General features: G+C 56.8%; 1 pseudogene; it reads right to left on the bottom strand.

The window, feature by feature from the left end:
• Positions 1-5,837: 5,837 nt before the first annotated feature.
• LOC127021821 (inositol 1,4,5-trisphosphate receptor-interacting protein-like 1) lies at positions 5,838-6,888 on the bottom strand (annotated as a pseudogene).
• Positions 6,889-12,732: the final 5,844 nt, after the last annotated feature.

Raw genomic sequence — 12,732 nt, 5'->3', positions numbered from 1 at the left:
GCCCTGGCCTCAGCCCCGCTGCCAAGTGCCGGTCACCCAGGATGCCTGAGCAGTGCCCACAGCTTTGGCCTGTCATCTGCTGCCTGGAGCATGGCCGCAGGCAAGGCAGGAGCCCACGACAGTACATCTTCAGGCGATGATGCGGGGAGAGGCTCACTGTGCCCCTGGTCCCAGGACTCCGGCCAGGCAAAAGCTGCTGGCTCCACGTCTGAGTCCGCTGATGGGGCAGGAGACGCGTGCTGAGGGTGGTCATTGCCCCTCCTATGGCATCTCGGGCCATGCTGCCGTTTGAGCCGGGCACTCCTGGCTGAGTCTCAGCAGGCTGGGGCTGCGCCAGATGGTATGAATAGAGATATTTTCCTCCAGCTGACTCTGTCCTGAGAGGTCTTCAGATGTTTTGTCTTTGTCCTCTTCCTCCATCTGCTCCGCGTCTCCATCTTGAGTCGCATGACCACAAGATGCTTCGGGGCTTCCACAGGCGTGGGCGCAGCGGCTTGCCGTGGACAAGTCGTAAGGGTGGTAGATGATGGGCCTGCCTTGCCACTGGCCGTGCCCAGTGCCTTTGCCGGTGCACTTCGCTGAGGAACCTGGTGCACGGGGCTCGCCAGCAGCCCTGGTGCCCCTGGAGCGTGGGACGAGGCCCTGGCTGAGCTGCAGGGCCTTGCCATGCCTGGCGGTCTGCACCTGGGCTGTTTGTAGGTGTTGCCAGAGCAGCGGTGTGCAAGGTGCCCTGTGCCGCCAGCTGCTGGCGGGTCCCCGGCTTGCACCTACAACGCGACTCAGGACCCTGACACCAGTGAGTGGACCGTGGACTCCAGAGCCACGTCACAGGTTCTGCGGCCGTGTGGGGGCAGGCCCCCTCTCTCAGCCCTCGCGGCCATGCCCGATACCGAGGATGCCCGAGCAGGTGGGACAGCTCTCGGTGGCTGCTGGCGCGGGGCCCACGGCATGTGCTCTGCCTCTCCGAGAAGATCCGGAGGCTGCTGCTGCTGGAAGAGCGGGCAGCTTGGGGACAGCTGCAGATCCTGCTGTTGAGCTGCAAGTGTGTACCGGGGTGCAGCTGCCTGCGTCTCTTCAAGCCGTGGAGAGGCAGCAAGGCTGGCGTGGGCACTCTTTGTCCCGTGTGACCTGCTGCGGGGCAGTGCCTCCAGCCTCCAGCCCGTGCGTCTGCAAGAAGACGTGGAGAAAGGCCACGTGACTGTGGTCCTTTCACCCCTGCGTCCCAGCAGGAACCCTGCGCGCGGCCCGTCCTGCCAGCTCTGAGGGCAGTGCTCGGCCCAATGGGGCTGCTGCCTGCTCCCAGAGCCGGCTGGGAGAGGGCTGGTCCGGCGCAGCCCCACCGGTCTCGGGAGCACCCCGGCATGGCGGGCAGCGGACAAGCACGAGGCTCTCAGCTTGCTGGGGGCCGGTCGCACCTGTCCCTCTGGCACTCCCGCCTTCCCAGGCACCTCCAGGGTCAGGGAGGCAGTCAGCTGGTCTCCCTCAAGGTCCTACCTGTGTGCAATGGCTGCGAGTGCTCTGTGAACTCGCTGGCAGGGGAGTGGTGGCAGCCTGTCCCATGGAGGGACGAGGCTGTGGTCCGGCTGCGCTGCGGCGCTGCCTGTGGCTGCCTGCGACGCACCTGTGGGGAGAAGGAGGCGGTGTGGGATGGAGGCGGCTGTGTCAGCACAGCGACCCTGCGGTGCTGGCAAGCCCGGCCCGCTTCAAGGCAGCTCCTGGCCACTCCAGCCAGGCTGAACTCGGCTCTGCACTGCTCTGCCTCTGGGGCGTTGCTGCGGGGCTTCGTGGGCCACGGCCGTCCAGAGCCGGCCCTGCCCCAGAGAAAGCCCTGGGGTGTGGCATGGCTGTGTGCGGGCCGGAGGCGCTCAGGGCTGGTCTCGCCCCGCCGTCCCGTGTCCCACCACCCGCCCTCCCTCCAGCCCGTCCTCACCTGGCGGTGCTCCTGCAGGCGCCGCAGCCCTCGTCAGGCTGGGAGCGAGCATTTGCCTCCTGCTTGTTGGCATCTTCGGGTCTCTGTTGGACGCCTGCCACGGCACCGGGGGAGATGCTGCCCTGACGGAGCCGCTCTCCTGGGAGTGGGCACCCTAGGGCTCTGGCCGCATAAGAGCCCACGGCTGCCGTGCGGACCCTCGTCACAATGGCCTCTGGGCATGATGCGCCCTGGTCACAAAGGCCTGGCGGTCACGTGGAGACGCCCACACCGTTTGACAGCAGCCCTGGCGACAGGGACTCACAGGTCCACAGCAGGGTGTGGCTCGGGAGGCACCTCGGGCGTCTCTAGTCCAGCCCTGCTCTCTCCCCTGTGGCCTTGCTGGACATTTACCCAGAAGCGCCCCCAGTCTCGCTGACAGGCTGCGCTGTGGCTGCGCTGGGGCCGTTGCGGAGCCAGCTAGCACCGCTGGCACTGGCTGGCACCGGCCGTGTCCGGCACAGGGCAGCCCCCTGGTTTGTTTGTAAAGGATGTCACCAGTGTTGTAAATCCGACTAGACAAGAGTTTAACTAAGATGAGAAGAGATGTACCAACTGCAATGTGTTGAGGAAAGCTGACCTGAAAACCAAGGGTCTTCCAAGAACCCTCAGATGCTGGTGTCTGCAATGCACGTACGTATGTGTATCTCAGTTCCACTAAGATCTTCATACCTGGACATTTTTACGGTCCGCTTCAGTTAAAACGTTTCTTTTGAATACTGGTAGTCTTCAAGTAACAGCACTGAAGATGGTGTTCCTAATTAGGGTGATCACCCAGTTGTAATGATTTGATTTCAAATTTTGAATGATATTATAACTAAGCTAACATTTTAATAAATAGCAAGGCAGGTCTGGAGAGAGGTTTATCTGCAGTCTGCTATTAAATACTTGCATGTGTGCTGGGTTCAAGGAACATCTTGCATCTTCTGTGGCTTTAATACAGACATATAAAAAGAAGACTGTGTTTCTAAAGATCTTAAGAACATTGAAGGTCAGACAAAAAGTTGAGTAAACAGACACTCTTCTAAAACTATCTTCTGATCTTCGAATATTGTGCTTTTTTCTTCAGAATTTTTACTTAATCTTTTAAATTAACCTCACAATAATAAAGACGATAGAGTAAGAAATGCTAAAATGTAAGGTGAAAGGCATCAGCTTTTTAATTAGCCACCTGTATGCTATTTTGCTAAAGATTACAGTCTGTCTCGTGAACACAGGTACATGAAAAACAAGAGATTGAGTACTTGTGCTGTGAATTAACAGAAAATGTGAGCTCTGTTTTGAGCTCTGCTGTTGATCTGCCTTGATCTTGGCAAGTCATTTCACCTTTCCTGCCACTGGTGGGTGTTGTTTTTTTCCCTGTTCTTCTGCCTCATCTGGCTATGCTGAATTCCTCTGAACAGCTTTCTTGGTGTGAATGGCCAGTGCTGAGCAGTGTGAAGCCCTGGTCATGGCTAGTGCTATAAAAGGTGCCTAATCTTCAAAGCCTGAGTTACTCTGAGGGCAGCTTGAGGCCGTATTGGATCAGCACAGAGGGATGCTACTTGGAAAGGCGCTGCCAGGGAGCCCAGCATTCCTGGCTTAAGTCTCCATCGCAGGGACAGGGGTGATGCATGCGAGCGCATGACTGTCAACACGGAATTTCATCTTGCCAGTGGCGAGGGAACACAAGACAACATGAAGTGCTCAAACAATTGATTTCAGTGCAAACGTCTTCATTGAAATACTTCTGCAAAATAAAAGGCTTGTGGTCTCTGACAATGAGATTTCATCGCACAAATGCACCTCAATGTGAGAGCAATTGCTGCGCTGCCAAAGGGGGTCCATGCACCGAGAGCAGCCTGCGCTGAGAAACCATCCCAGGATGCCTGCATGAGAGCTGCGTTCTCACCCAGCTGCAGTGGAGACACAGTAAGACATCTGCGGGCTTGCACACCCAGTCAGGGTAGAGCTCTAATGAATTACCACCGCCTGCTGACCCGAGAGTTATCTGCATGCTCAAAGCCCATGGCGAATGGGAGGCAGTTTGACTCAGTTCAGCAATAAAAGATGGATAACTTAGATCAGACTCCTATAGCTGTGGGTTAGTAGCTTGCACATAAATGACTCCACGACTGAGCCCCTGTGCAGTGATTCGCTAAGCACTGAAACTTGAGTGTGCCTGTACCAAATACTGCTTGCATGTGCAAATTTGGGTCAAAATTTATGAAATCGTGTGCCAAACTTTATATTTGCAGCAATTAAATAATCTACCTATTTTCTAAGGAATGCTAAGGCGCTATCAGTGACCTCCAGTTTTACCTCCACAACCAAACGACTAGGTGAAGCTGCAGCGGGAACAGCTAAGTATTCAGTGTTTTTCAAATCAGGCCAATAGTCTTTATATATCCACTGGATTGAACTGTGGCTGTATAATCTCATATTTTCCTTAAACTGAGGTGCACAGAGATAGCACTAGTTTTAACATGGACTTCCTTTTCAAATATATCACTCTAACACAATACATGCCGGAGGAAATTGAATCTTGGAAGTCATAAGGTTGTGGGCTTGAAAGCCAATAAAGTGCACTGAAGATCCCGCTTAAAAGAATAATGTTTCGCAGTCTGGATTCTGTATTCCACTGCACTTCAGAAATTTTTTAACATAGTTCACGCAGGTCAATCTCTATTGAGCACTCAAGTTATTTTACAAGTGAAAAAACCCAATGTGAATGGATCAACAGGACTGCAGTCTCTGCACTTGTATTAGCAGGGAATTTTGTTTTTGGGAAATGCTTGAAATTTTTCCTCCTAGTTTCGTGACCCAAACCTGGAGAGCTGAGCCATGCTTTTCCTTTCTGCCATTGGTAAGAAAGTTTGGATTATTCTCCTGGCTTCTGAGGGAAATATTGTTACTGGGCAGCTGTCACTGAGAGACAGGTTACATTCAGTTTGATAGATTATGCAATTGTCCTGGTTCTGACATAACTGCAGCATCGTCTCAAGCAACTGTAAACACACAGCTGCAGGAAACATGCACTGGGGCGGGCAAAGGAAGAGAAATCACTTCTTCAAGGGGAAAATGAAATCTGGTTCAAACCTCATGAAATCAGACTGTATTTGGTTTTAAGGCATTGTTGACTTGGTCTTACAGCTTCTCTTCCTGTTTCTTCATTGCTGCATTTATTGATGATCCTCAAAGCTAGAACCTCTCACTGAGATGCTGAACAGATACCTGGAAGGAAGCTTTATAGGTGAAATGGAGCTGTGTATGTGTTAGTAACCTCGCGGCAAAACCTAGGATTCTCAGCTATAAATGATGTGCTAGTTAACGACAAGGTTTCACCCCCTATCAATTTGTTTTCTTGATTTAGATCCTTAGCATTATTACCATAAAAAGGCTCATCAGGTATGTCAAAGAGCAAGTGGCTGGGAGGTGAGTTCTGCTTTCGCGACATCTCTCTGACGTTCCTCCTTGCTGTGTACAGGCTGTTATGAAGCTAGACTAGCTGCTGAGGACCCTAGGAAGCCTGGACATCGTCCCAAAAGGACACCACAACTGGTATCCCTAACTGGGCATATCCTCCCTAGGCCAGCAAGAACATAGAGAAGAGGTAGAGTCCCTTGCCGCAAAGAATATCAGTGAAAGGAGCAAGTGACTACAGTGGGAAGGTGAAAGTGAAAATCTACTTAAAATATTAATCTGTCTAAACAGTGGCTACAAGAGTGTGGTCTTTGTCTCTTGTCACTTAGCTAAAAAAACAGGATGGTCAAGCACACGTATTATCATAGCAACAGTTTATTTTCCAGGAGGTAGTGTGGCTTAAGACAGTCAGTACTGCACTCCACAGGACAAAATAGGACTGAAAATCAGAAATCCACGGGGTGTCCTACTCAAGGCTCAGGAAGGAGTCTGAGTCGTCTAGCGGCACCCCAAAAATCACCTGAATGGACAAGGTTTCCTGTCCATTCGTTAGCCTGAGCTTGCAGGAGCGTGTAGTAGGCAGCACTGTCAGCTGGCAGCAGCGTGACTGAGGCACAAGCTTCCAGGCGTCTTTCACCAACATCTGGAACCAGCAGGCGGTTTTCTCGATGTCTAAGTACGAGTCGGTGCAAAGGGTGTTTGAGAAGGCTGGGCCTTGACTTTTCAGCTCATCCTTGCTGTGGTGGAGGAAGCACAGTACGTCCTCCACCAGCTGCTCCTTAGGCACATGCACTGCAGCTGCACACGGAGGCAGGAGTCGCTGGTCAGCGTCTCCTTTGCGGTGCCGCGCTCCAAGCAGAAGGCGTGCCCAGGGGGAGGCTGCAGGGCACGAGCAGGCGGTAGAGGACATTGTCCTCCCAGGCACTCCACCCTTCATAGACACAGCCCACCCCAATGGCTGGCTGCAGCCGTGGCTTGAAGTTATTCCCGGAAAGTCTTTGGCAGGCACTAAGAAAGCTCATCTACCAGCTCCTCCACCAACTTGCACGTGTCAGCCATGTACGACACTGGCCACTGGATGCGATCGACCACACATCTGCCCAGATCCCCTGTGCCACAGAGTCGTCGTCATCGTCGCCGTCTTCTTCTACCTCCTCCTCCTCCTCCTCCTCGCCTTGACTTCCAGGGCTGACCTGCTTGCAGCCACTTCCTGGCTTATGGCTCCTTTTTCTGGTCCTCCAGCAGAGCCACAGGAGCAGGAGCAGGGCTCCTGCCCCAAGAGCAGAGGCCCAGAACCACCGTTGCTGGGAGGTAGCGAGGAGCAAGACTTTCCTGGCCACCCCATTCTGCTCCTGGGTCTGCTCTATATCCTGCAGCAGCTGAGTCATCTTCCAGCTCAGCTGCTGTGCGAGGTGCTGCACGAGCCTGTACGTGGCCACGTGCAGCTCTTCACCCGGCTGCAGTGTGTTCTGGACAATGCCCAGCGCAGCTAGGGTGAGGAAGACAACGACAGCCATGGCCTGCAGGAGAGGGAAGAGAAGGGGTCTCAGCGGGGCTGGGCAGGAGGGAGTTGGCAGTGGGGGAGCAGGGGCGGGAGCCACAGGGACCTGGTGAAAGGTAAGAGAGGGGGCGAGGGAGCTGGGAGGCAGCCATCCCCAGCGGCAGCACCGTGCCCTGCCCAAGGTGCTCTCCTGAGCAACTGGACCCTCACTCCAGGGTGAGACCCCCCAGGGCCAGCATTTTTGCCCTGGCCCTCATCCAGCCCAGCCTCCCCGCCGTGTGCACACTCACCGCTGGCCCAGGCTGCACTGCAGCAGCCCTGCCCACTGGTGCCCCTGGTGACAGCCCCAGACATTGTGACCCGTCCCCTGTGCTGTCACAGGCTCCAGACCCGCATCACAGATCGCCTCTCCTCTCCTCTCCTCTTCCTCTCCTCTCCTCTCCTCTCCTCTCCTCTTCCTCTCCTCTCCTCTCCTCTCTCCCTTTTCTTCTCCCTTCTTTGTTCCCATTTTGCCTTCCACTCTATTCTGCTCCCTTTCTTCTGTTCTCCCATTTCCTTTCCTCCCCCTTTTCTTCTCCCTTCATCCCTTCCTTTTTCCTGCCGTTCCTTGCTGGACGGGCCAGACGCAGGGGGTTTCCCGCTGTGATGCAGGGGTGAAAGGACCACAGTCAAGCGGCCTTTCTGCACGTCTTCTTTGCAGACGCATGGGCTGGAGGGCTGGGAGGCGCTGCCCCGCAGCAGGGTCACACGGGGAGAAAGACTGCAGCCCTCGTCCAGCCCAGCCTCCTCCCTGTGTGTGCACTCACCACTCTCCCAGAGCTGAGCATCTGGTGATGCATGGACAGCCTCACTGTCCGTGGACACTCAGCCTGCCCAGTAGCTGGCCCCTGCATCCCAGTCTCCCCAGTTGCTGGCCCCTGCACGTAGGAGCCCCCAAGGCCGCAGCCCTTGTCCACTTGCTGGTACAGACCGCCCCACACCCTGCGAGCCGCACGGGACTCCCTGGTCCCAGAGCTGACCCTCCGTGCTCTCACCACGAGAGACACCCAGGGTCTCTCACACCCAGGCTGGCGGTCAGAGACCCACTGACCCCCTTGCTCCCAGGCCGCCTCACCTGCTCACCGGCTCGTGCGGCTTGGTGTTCGCTGGCCATCACACTCACTCACTCACTCACCCGCACTCGCTCCAGTCGCTGCCCCAGGGACACAGGGACCCTCCGCCCCGTGGTCTGACCCCAGCTGCTGCACTCACACCCCCGCCCACACACGTGCACGCAGGACAGAGAGCCCTCACCCCGGACAGAGCAAGGAAGGCATTTAATAAGGACACAGGACAGGCTGCGCTGGTCAGGCGCAGGGCATGGCCAGGCAAAGCGCACTGGCAAGGCGCTGGCAGCCGGGTGCCGCTGCTCTCACTGTGCCGTGCAGAAGCTGCAGCAGAAAGCCCTGCGCAGAGCCCGACAAGCTGTCCTGAGGACAGAGGGCCTTCGCCGGCGAGCTGGGGTGCGCGGGAGGGCGGCGATGCCTATGGAGGAAGGAAAGCTGTAGGCGAGGCGCTGGGCGGGGATAGGTGCTCGTGCCCCTTGTGGCCGCGACCTCTGGCCAGGGCAGAAGCTGCTGCCTCTGTGTCAGCGTCCTCTGATGGGGCAAGAGACACGCTCTGGGTGTCGCCGTCTCCCTCTCCTGCAGCGTCTCTGTCAGGGACGTCTTCCACTCTTCCTCCAGGTCCTCCAGAGCAGTCTCACGGGTTACGGGGCCAATAGGGGCAGGCCCCTGGCCCTCAGCCCCCGCTGCCAAGTGCCGGTCACCCAGGATGCCCTGAGCAGTGCCCACAGCTTTGGCCCTGTCATCTGCTGCCTGGAGCATGGCCGCAGGCAAGGCAGGAGCCCACGACAGTACATCTTCAGGCGATGATGCGGGGAGAGGCTCACTGTGCCCCTGGTCCCCAGGACCTCCGGCCAGGCAAAAAGCTGCTGGCTCCACGTCTGAGTCCGCTGATGGGGCAGGAGACGCGTGCTGAGGGTGGTCATCTGCCCCTCCTATGGCATCTCGGGCCATGCTGCCGTTTGAGCCGGGCACCTCCTGGCTGAGTCTCAGCAGGCTGGGGCTGCGCCAGATGGTATGAATAGAGATATTTTCCTCCAGCTGACTCTGTCCTGAGAGGTCTTCAGATGTTTTGTCTTTGTCCTCTTCCTCCATCTGCTCCGCGTGCTCCATCTTGAGTCGCATGACCACAAGATGCTTCGGGGCTTCCACAGGCCGTGGGCGCAGCGGCTTGCCGTGGACAAGTCGTAAGGGTGGTAGATGATGGGCCTGCCTTGCCACTGGCCGTGCCCAGTGCCCTTTGCCGGTGCACTTCGCTGAGGAACCTGGTGCACGGGGCTCGCCAGCAGCCCTGGTGCCCCCTGGAGCGTGGGGACGAGGCCCTGGCTGAGCTGCAGGGGCCTTGCCATGCCTGGCGGTCTGCACCTGGGCTGTTCTTGTAGGTGTTGCCAGAGCAGCGGTGTGCGCAAGGTGCCCCTGTGCCGCCAGCTGCTGGCCGGGTCCCCGGCTTGCACCTACAACGCGACTCAGGACCCCTGACACCAGTGAGTGGACCGTGGACTCCAGAGCCACGTCACAGGTTCTGCGGCCGTGTGGGGCAGGCCCCCCTCTCTCAGCCCTCGCGGCCATGCCCCGATCACCGAGGATGCCCCGAGCAGGTGGGACAAGCTCTCGGTGGCTGCTGGCCGCGGGGCCCACGGCATGTGCTCTGCCTCTCCGAGAAGATCCGGAGGCTGCTGCTGCTGGAAGAGCGGGCAGCTTGGGGACAGCTGCAGATCCTGCTGTTGGAGCTGCAAGTGTGTACCGGGGTGCAGCTGCCTGCGTCTCTTCAAGCCGTGGGAGAGGCAGCAAGGCTGGCGTGGGCACTCTTTGTCCCCGTGTGACCCTGCTGCGGGGCAGTGCCTCCCAGCCCTCCAGCCCGTGCGTCTGCAAGAGAAGACGTGGAGAAAGGCCACGTGACTGTGGTCCTTTCACCCCTGCGTCCAGCAGGAAACCCCCTGCGGCCGGCCCGTCCTGCCAGCTCTGAGGGCAGTGCTCGGCCCCAATGGCGGCTGCTGCCCTGCTCCCAGAGCCGGCTGGGAGAGGGCTGGTCCCGGCGCAGCCCGCCACCGGGTCTCGGGAGCACCCCCGGCATGGCCGGGCAGCCTGCCGGGCACAGCACGAGGCTCTCAGCTTGCTGGGGGGCCGGTCGCACCTGTCCCCTCTGGCACCTCCCGCCTTCCCATCGGCACCTCCCAGGGTCAGGGAGGCAGTCAGCCTGGTCTCCCTCAAGGTCCCTACCTGTGTGCAATGGCTGCGAGTGCTCTGTGAACTCGCTGGGCAGGGGAGTGGTGGCAGCCTGTCCCCATGGAGGGACGAGGCTGTGGTCCGGCTGCGCTGCGGCGCTGCCTGTGGCTGCCTGCGACGCACCTGTGGGGAGAAGGAGGCGGTGTGGGATGGAGGCGGCTGTGTCAGCACAGCGACCCCTGCGGTGCTGGCAAGCCCGGCCCCGGCTTCAAGGCAGCTCCTGGCCACTCCAGCCAGGCTGAACTCGGCTCTGCACTGCTCTCTGCCTCTGGGGCGTTGCTGCGGGGCTTCGTGGGCCACGGCCGTCCCAGAGCCGGCCCTGCCCCAGAGAAAGCCCTGGGGTGTGGCATGGCTGTGTGCGGGCCGGAGGCGCTCAGGGCTGGCCGTCTCGCCCCGGCCGTCCCCGTGTCCCACCACCCGCCTCTCCCTCCAGCCCCGTCCCTCACCTGGCGGTGCTCCTGCAGGCGCCGCAGCCCTCGTCAGGCTGGGAGCGAGCATTTGCCTCCTGCTTGTTGGGCATCTTCGGGGTCCTCTGTTGGACGCCTGCCACGGGCACCCGGGGAGATGCTGCCTCCTGACGGAGCCGCTCTCCTGGGAGTGGGCACCCTAGGGCTCTGGCCGCATAAGAGCCCCACGGCTGCCGTGCGGACCCCTCGTCACAATGGCCTCTGGGCATGATGCTGCCCCTGGTCACAAAGGCCTGGCGGTCACCGTGGAGACGCCCACACCCGTTTGACAGCAGCCCCCTGGCGACAGGGACTCACAGGTCCACAGCAGGGTGTGGCTCGGGAGGCACCTCGGGCGTCCTCTAGTCCAGCCCTGCTCTCTCCCCCTGTGGCCTTTGCTGGACATTTACCCAGAAGCGCCCCCAGTCTCGCTGACAGGCTGCGCTGTGGCTGCGCTGGGGCCGTTGCGGAGCCAGCTAGCACCGGCTGGCACTGGCTGGCACCGGCCGTGTCCGGCACAGGGCAGCCCCCTGGTTTTGTTTGTAAAGGATGTCACCAGTGTTTGTAAATCCGACTAGACAAGAGTTTAACTAAGATGAGAAAGAGATGTACCAACTGCAATGTGTTGAGGAAAGCTGACCTGAAAACCAAGGGTCTTCCAAGAAACCCTCAGATGCTGGTGTCTGCAATGCACGTACGTATGTGTATTTCTCAGTTCCACTAAGATCTTCATACCTGGACATTTTTACGGTCCGCTTCAGTTAAAAACGTTTCTTTTTGAATACTGGTAGTCTTCAAGTAACAGCACTGAAGATGGTGTTCCTAATTAGGGTGATCACCCAGTTGTAATGATTTGATTTCAAATTTTGAATGATATTATAACTAAGCTAACATTTTAATAAATAGCAAGGCAGGTCTGGAGAGCAGGTTTATCTGCAGTCTGCTATTAAATACTTGCATGTGTGCTGGTTCAAGGAACATCTTGCCATCTTCTGTGGCTTTAATACAGACATATAAAAAGAAGACTGTGTTTCTAAAGATCTTAAGAACATTGAAGGTCAGACAAAAAGTTGAGTAAACAGACACTCTTCTAAAACTATCTTCTGATCTTGTTCGAATATTGTGCTTTTTCTTCAGAATTTTTACTTAATCTTTTAAATTAACCTCACAATAATAAAGACGATAGAGTACAGAAATGCTAAAATGTAAGGTGAAAGGCATCAGCTTTTTAATTAGCCACCTGTATGCTTATTTTGCTAAAGATTACAGTCTGTCTCGTGAACACAGGTACATGAAGAAATCAAGAGATTGAGTACTTGTGCTGTGAATTAACAGAAAATGTGAGCTCTGTTTTGAGCTCTGCTGTTGATCTGCCGCTTGATCTTGGGCAAGTCATTTCACCTTTCTCTGCCACTGGTGGGTGTTGTTTTTTTCCCTGTTCTTCTGCCTCATCTGGCTATGCTGAATATTCCTCTGAACAGCTTTTCTTGGTGTGAATGGCCAGTGCTGAGCAGTGTGAAGCCCTGGTCATGGCTACTGTGCTATAAAAGGTGCCTAACTCTTCAAAGCCTGAGTTACTCTGAGGGCAGCTTGAGGCCGTATGGACTCAGCACAGAGGGATGCTCACTTGGAAAGGCGCTGCCCAGGGAGCCCAGCATTCCTGGCTTAAGTCTCCATCGCAGGGACAGGGGTGATGCATGCGAGCGCATGACTGTCAAACACGGAATTTCATCCTTGCCAGTGGCGAGGGAACACAAGACAACATGAAGTGCTCAAACAATTGATTTCAGTGCAAACGTCTTCATTGAAATACTTCTGCAAAATAAAAGGCTTGTGGTCTCTGACAATGAGATTTCATCGCACAAATGCACCTCAATGTGAGAGCAATTGCCTGCGCTGCCAAAGGGGGTCCATGCACCGAGAGCAGCCTGCGCTGAGAAACCATCCCAGGATGCCTGCATGAGAGCTGCGTTCCTCACCCCAGCTGCAGTGGAGACACAGTAAGACATCTGCGGGCTTGCACACCCAGTCAGGGTAGAGCTGTCTAATGAATTACCACCCGCCTGCTGACCCGAGAGTTATCTG

The sequence above is a fragment of the Gymnogyps californianus genome, chromosome 14 (genome assembly GCF_018139145.2).
Source record: "Gymnogyps californianus isolate 813 chromosome 14, ASM1813914v2, whole genome shotgun sequence".
Lineage (NCBI taxonomy): Eukaryota > Metazoa > Chordata > Aves > Accipitriformes > Cathartidae > Gymnogyps > Gymnogyps californianus.
The sequence above is the reverse complement of the archived record's forward strand: the minus strand, read 5'-3'. Positions and strand labels throughout refer to the sequence as shown.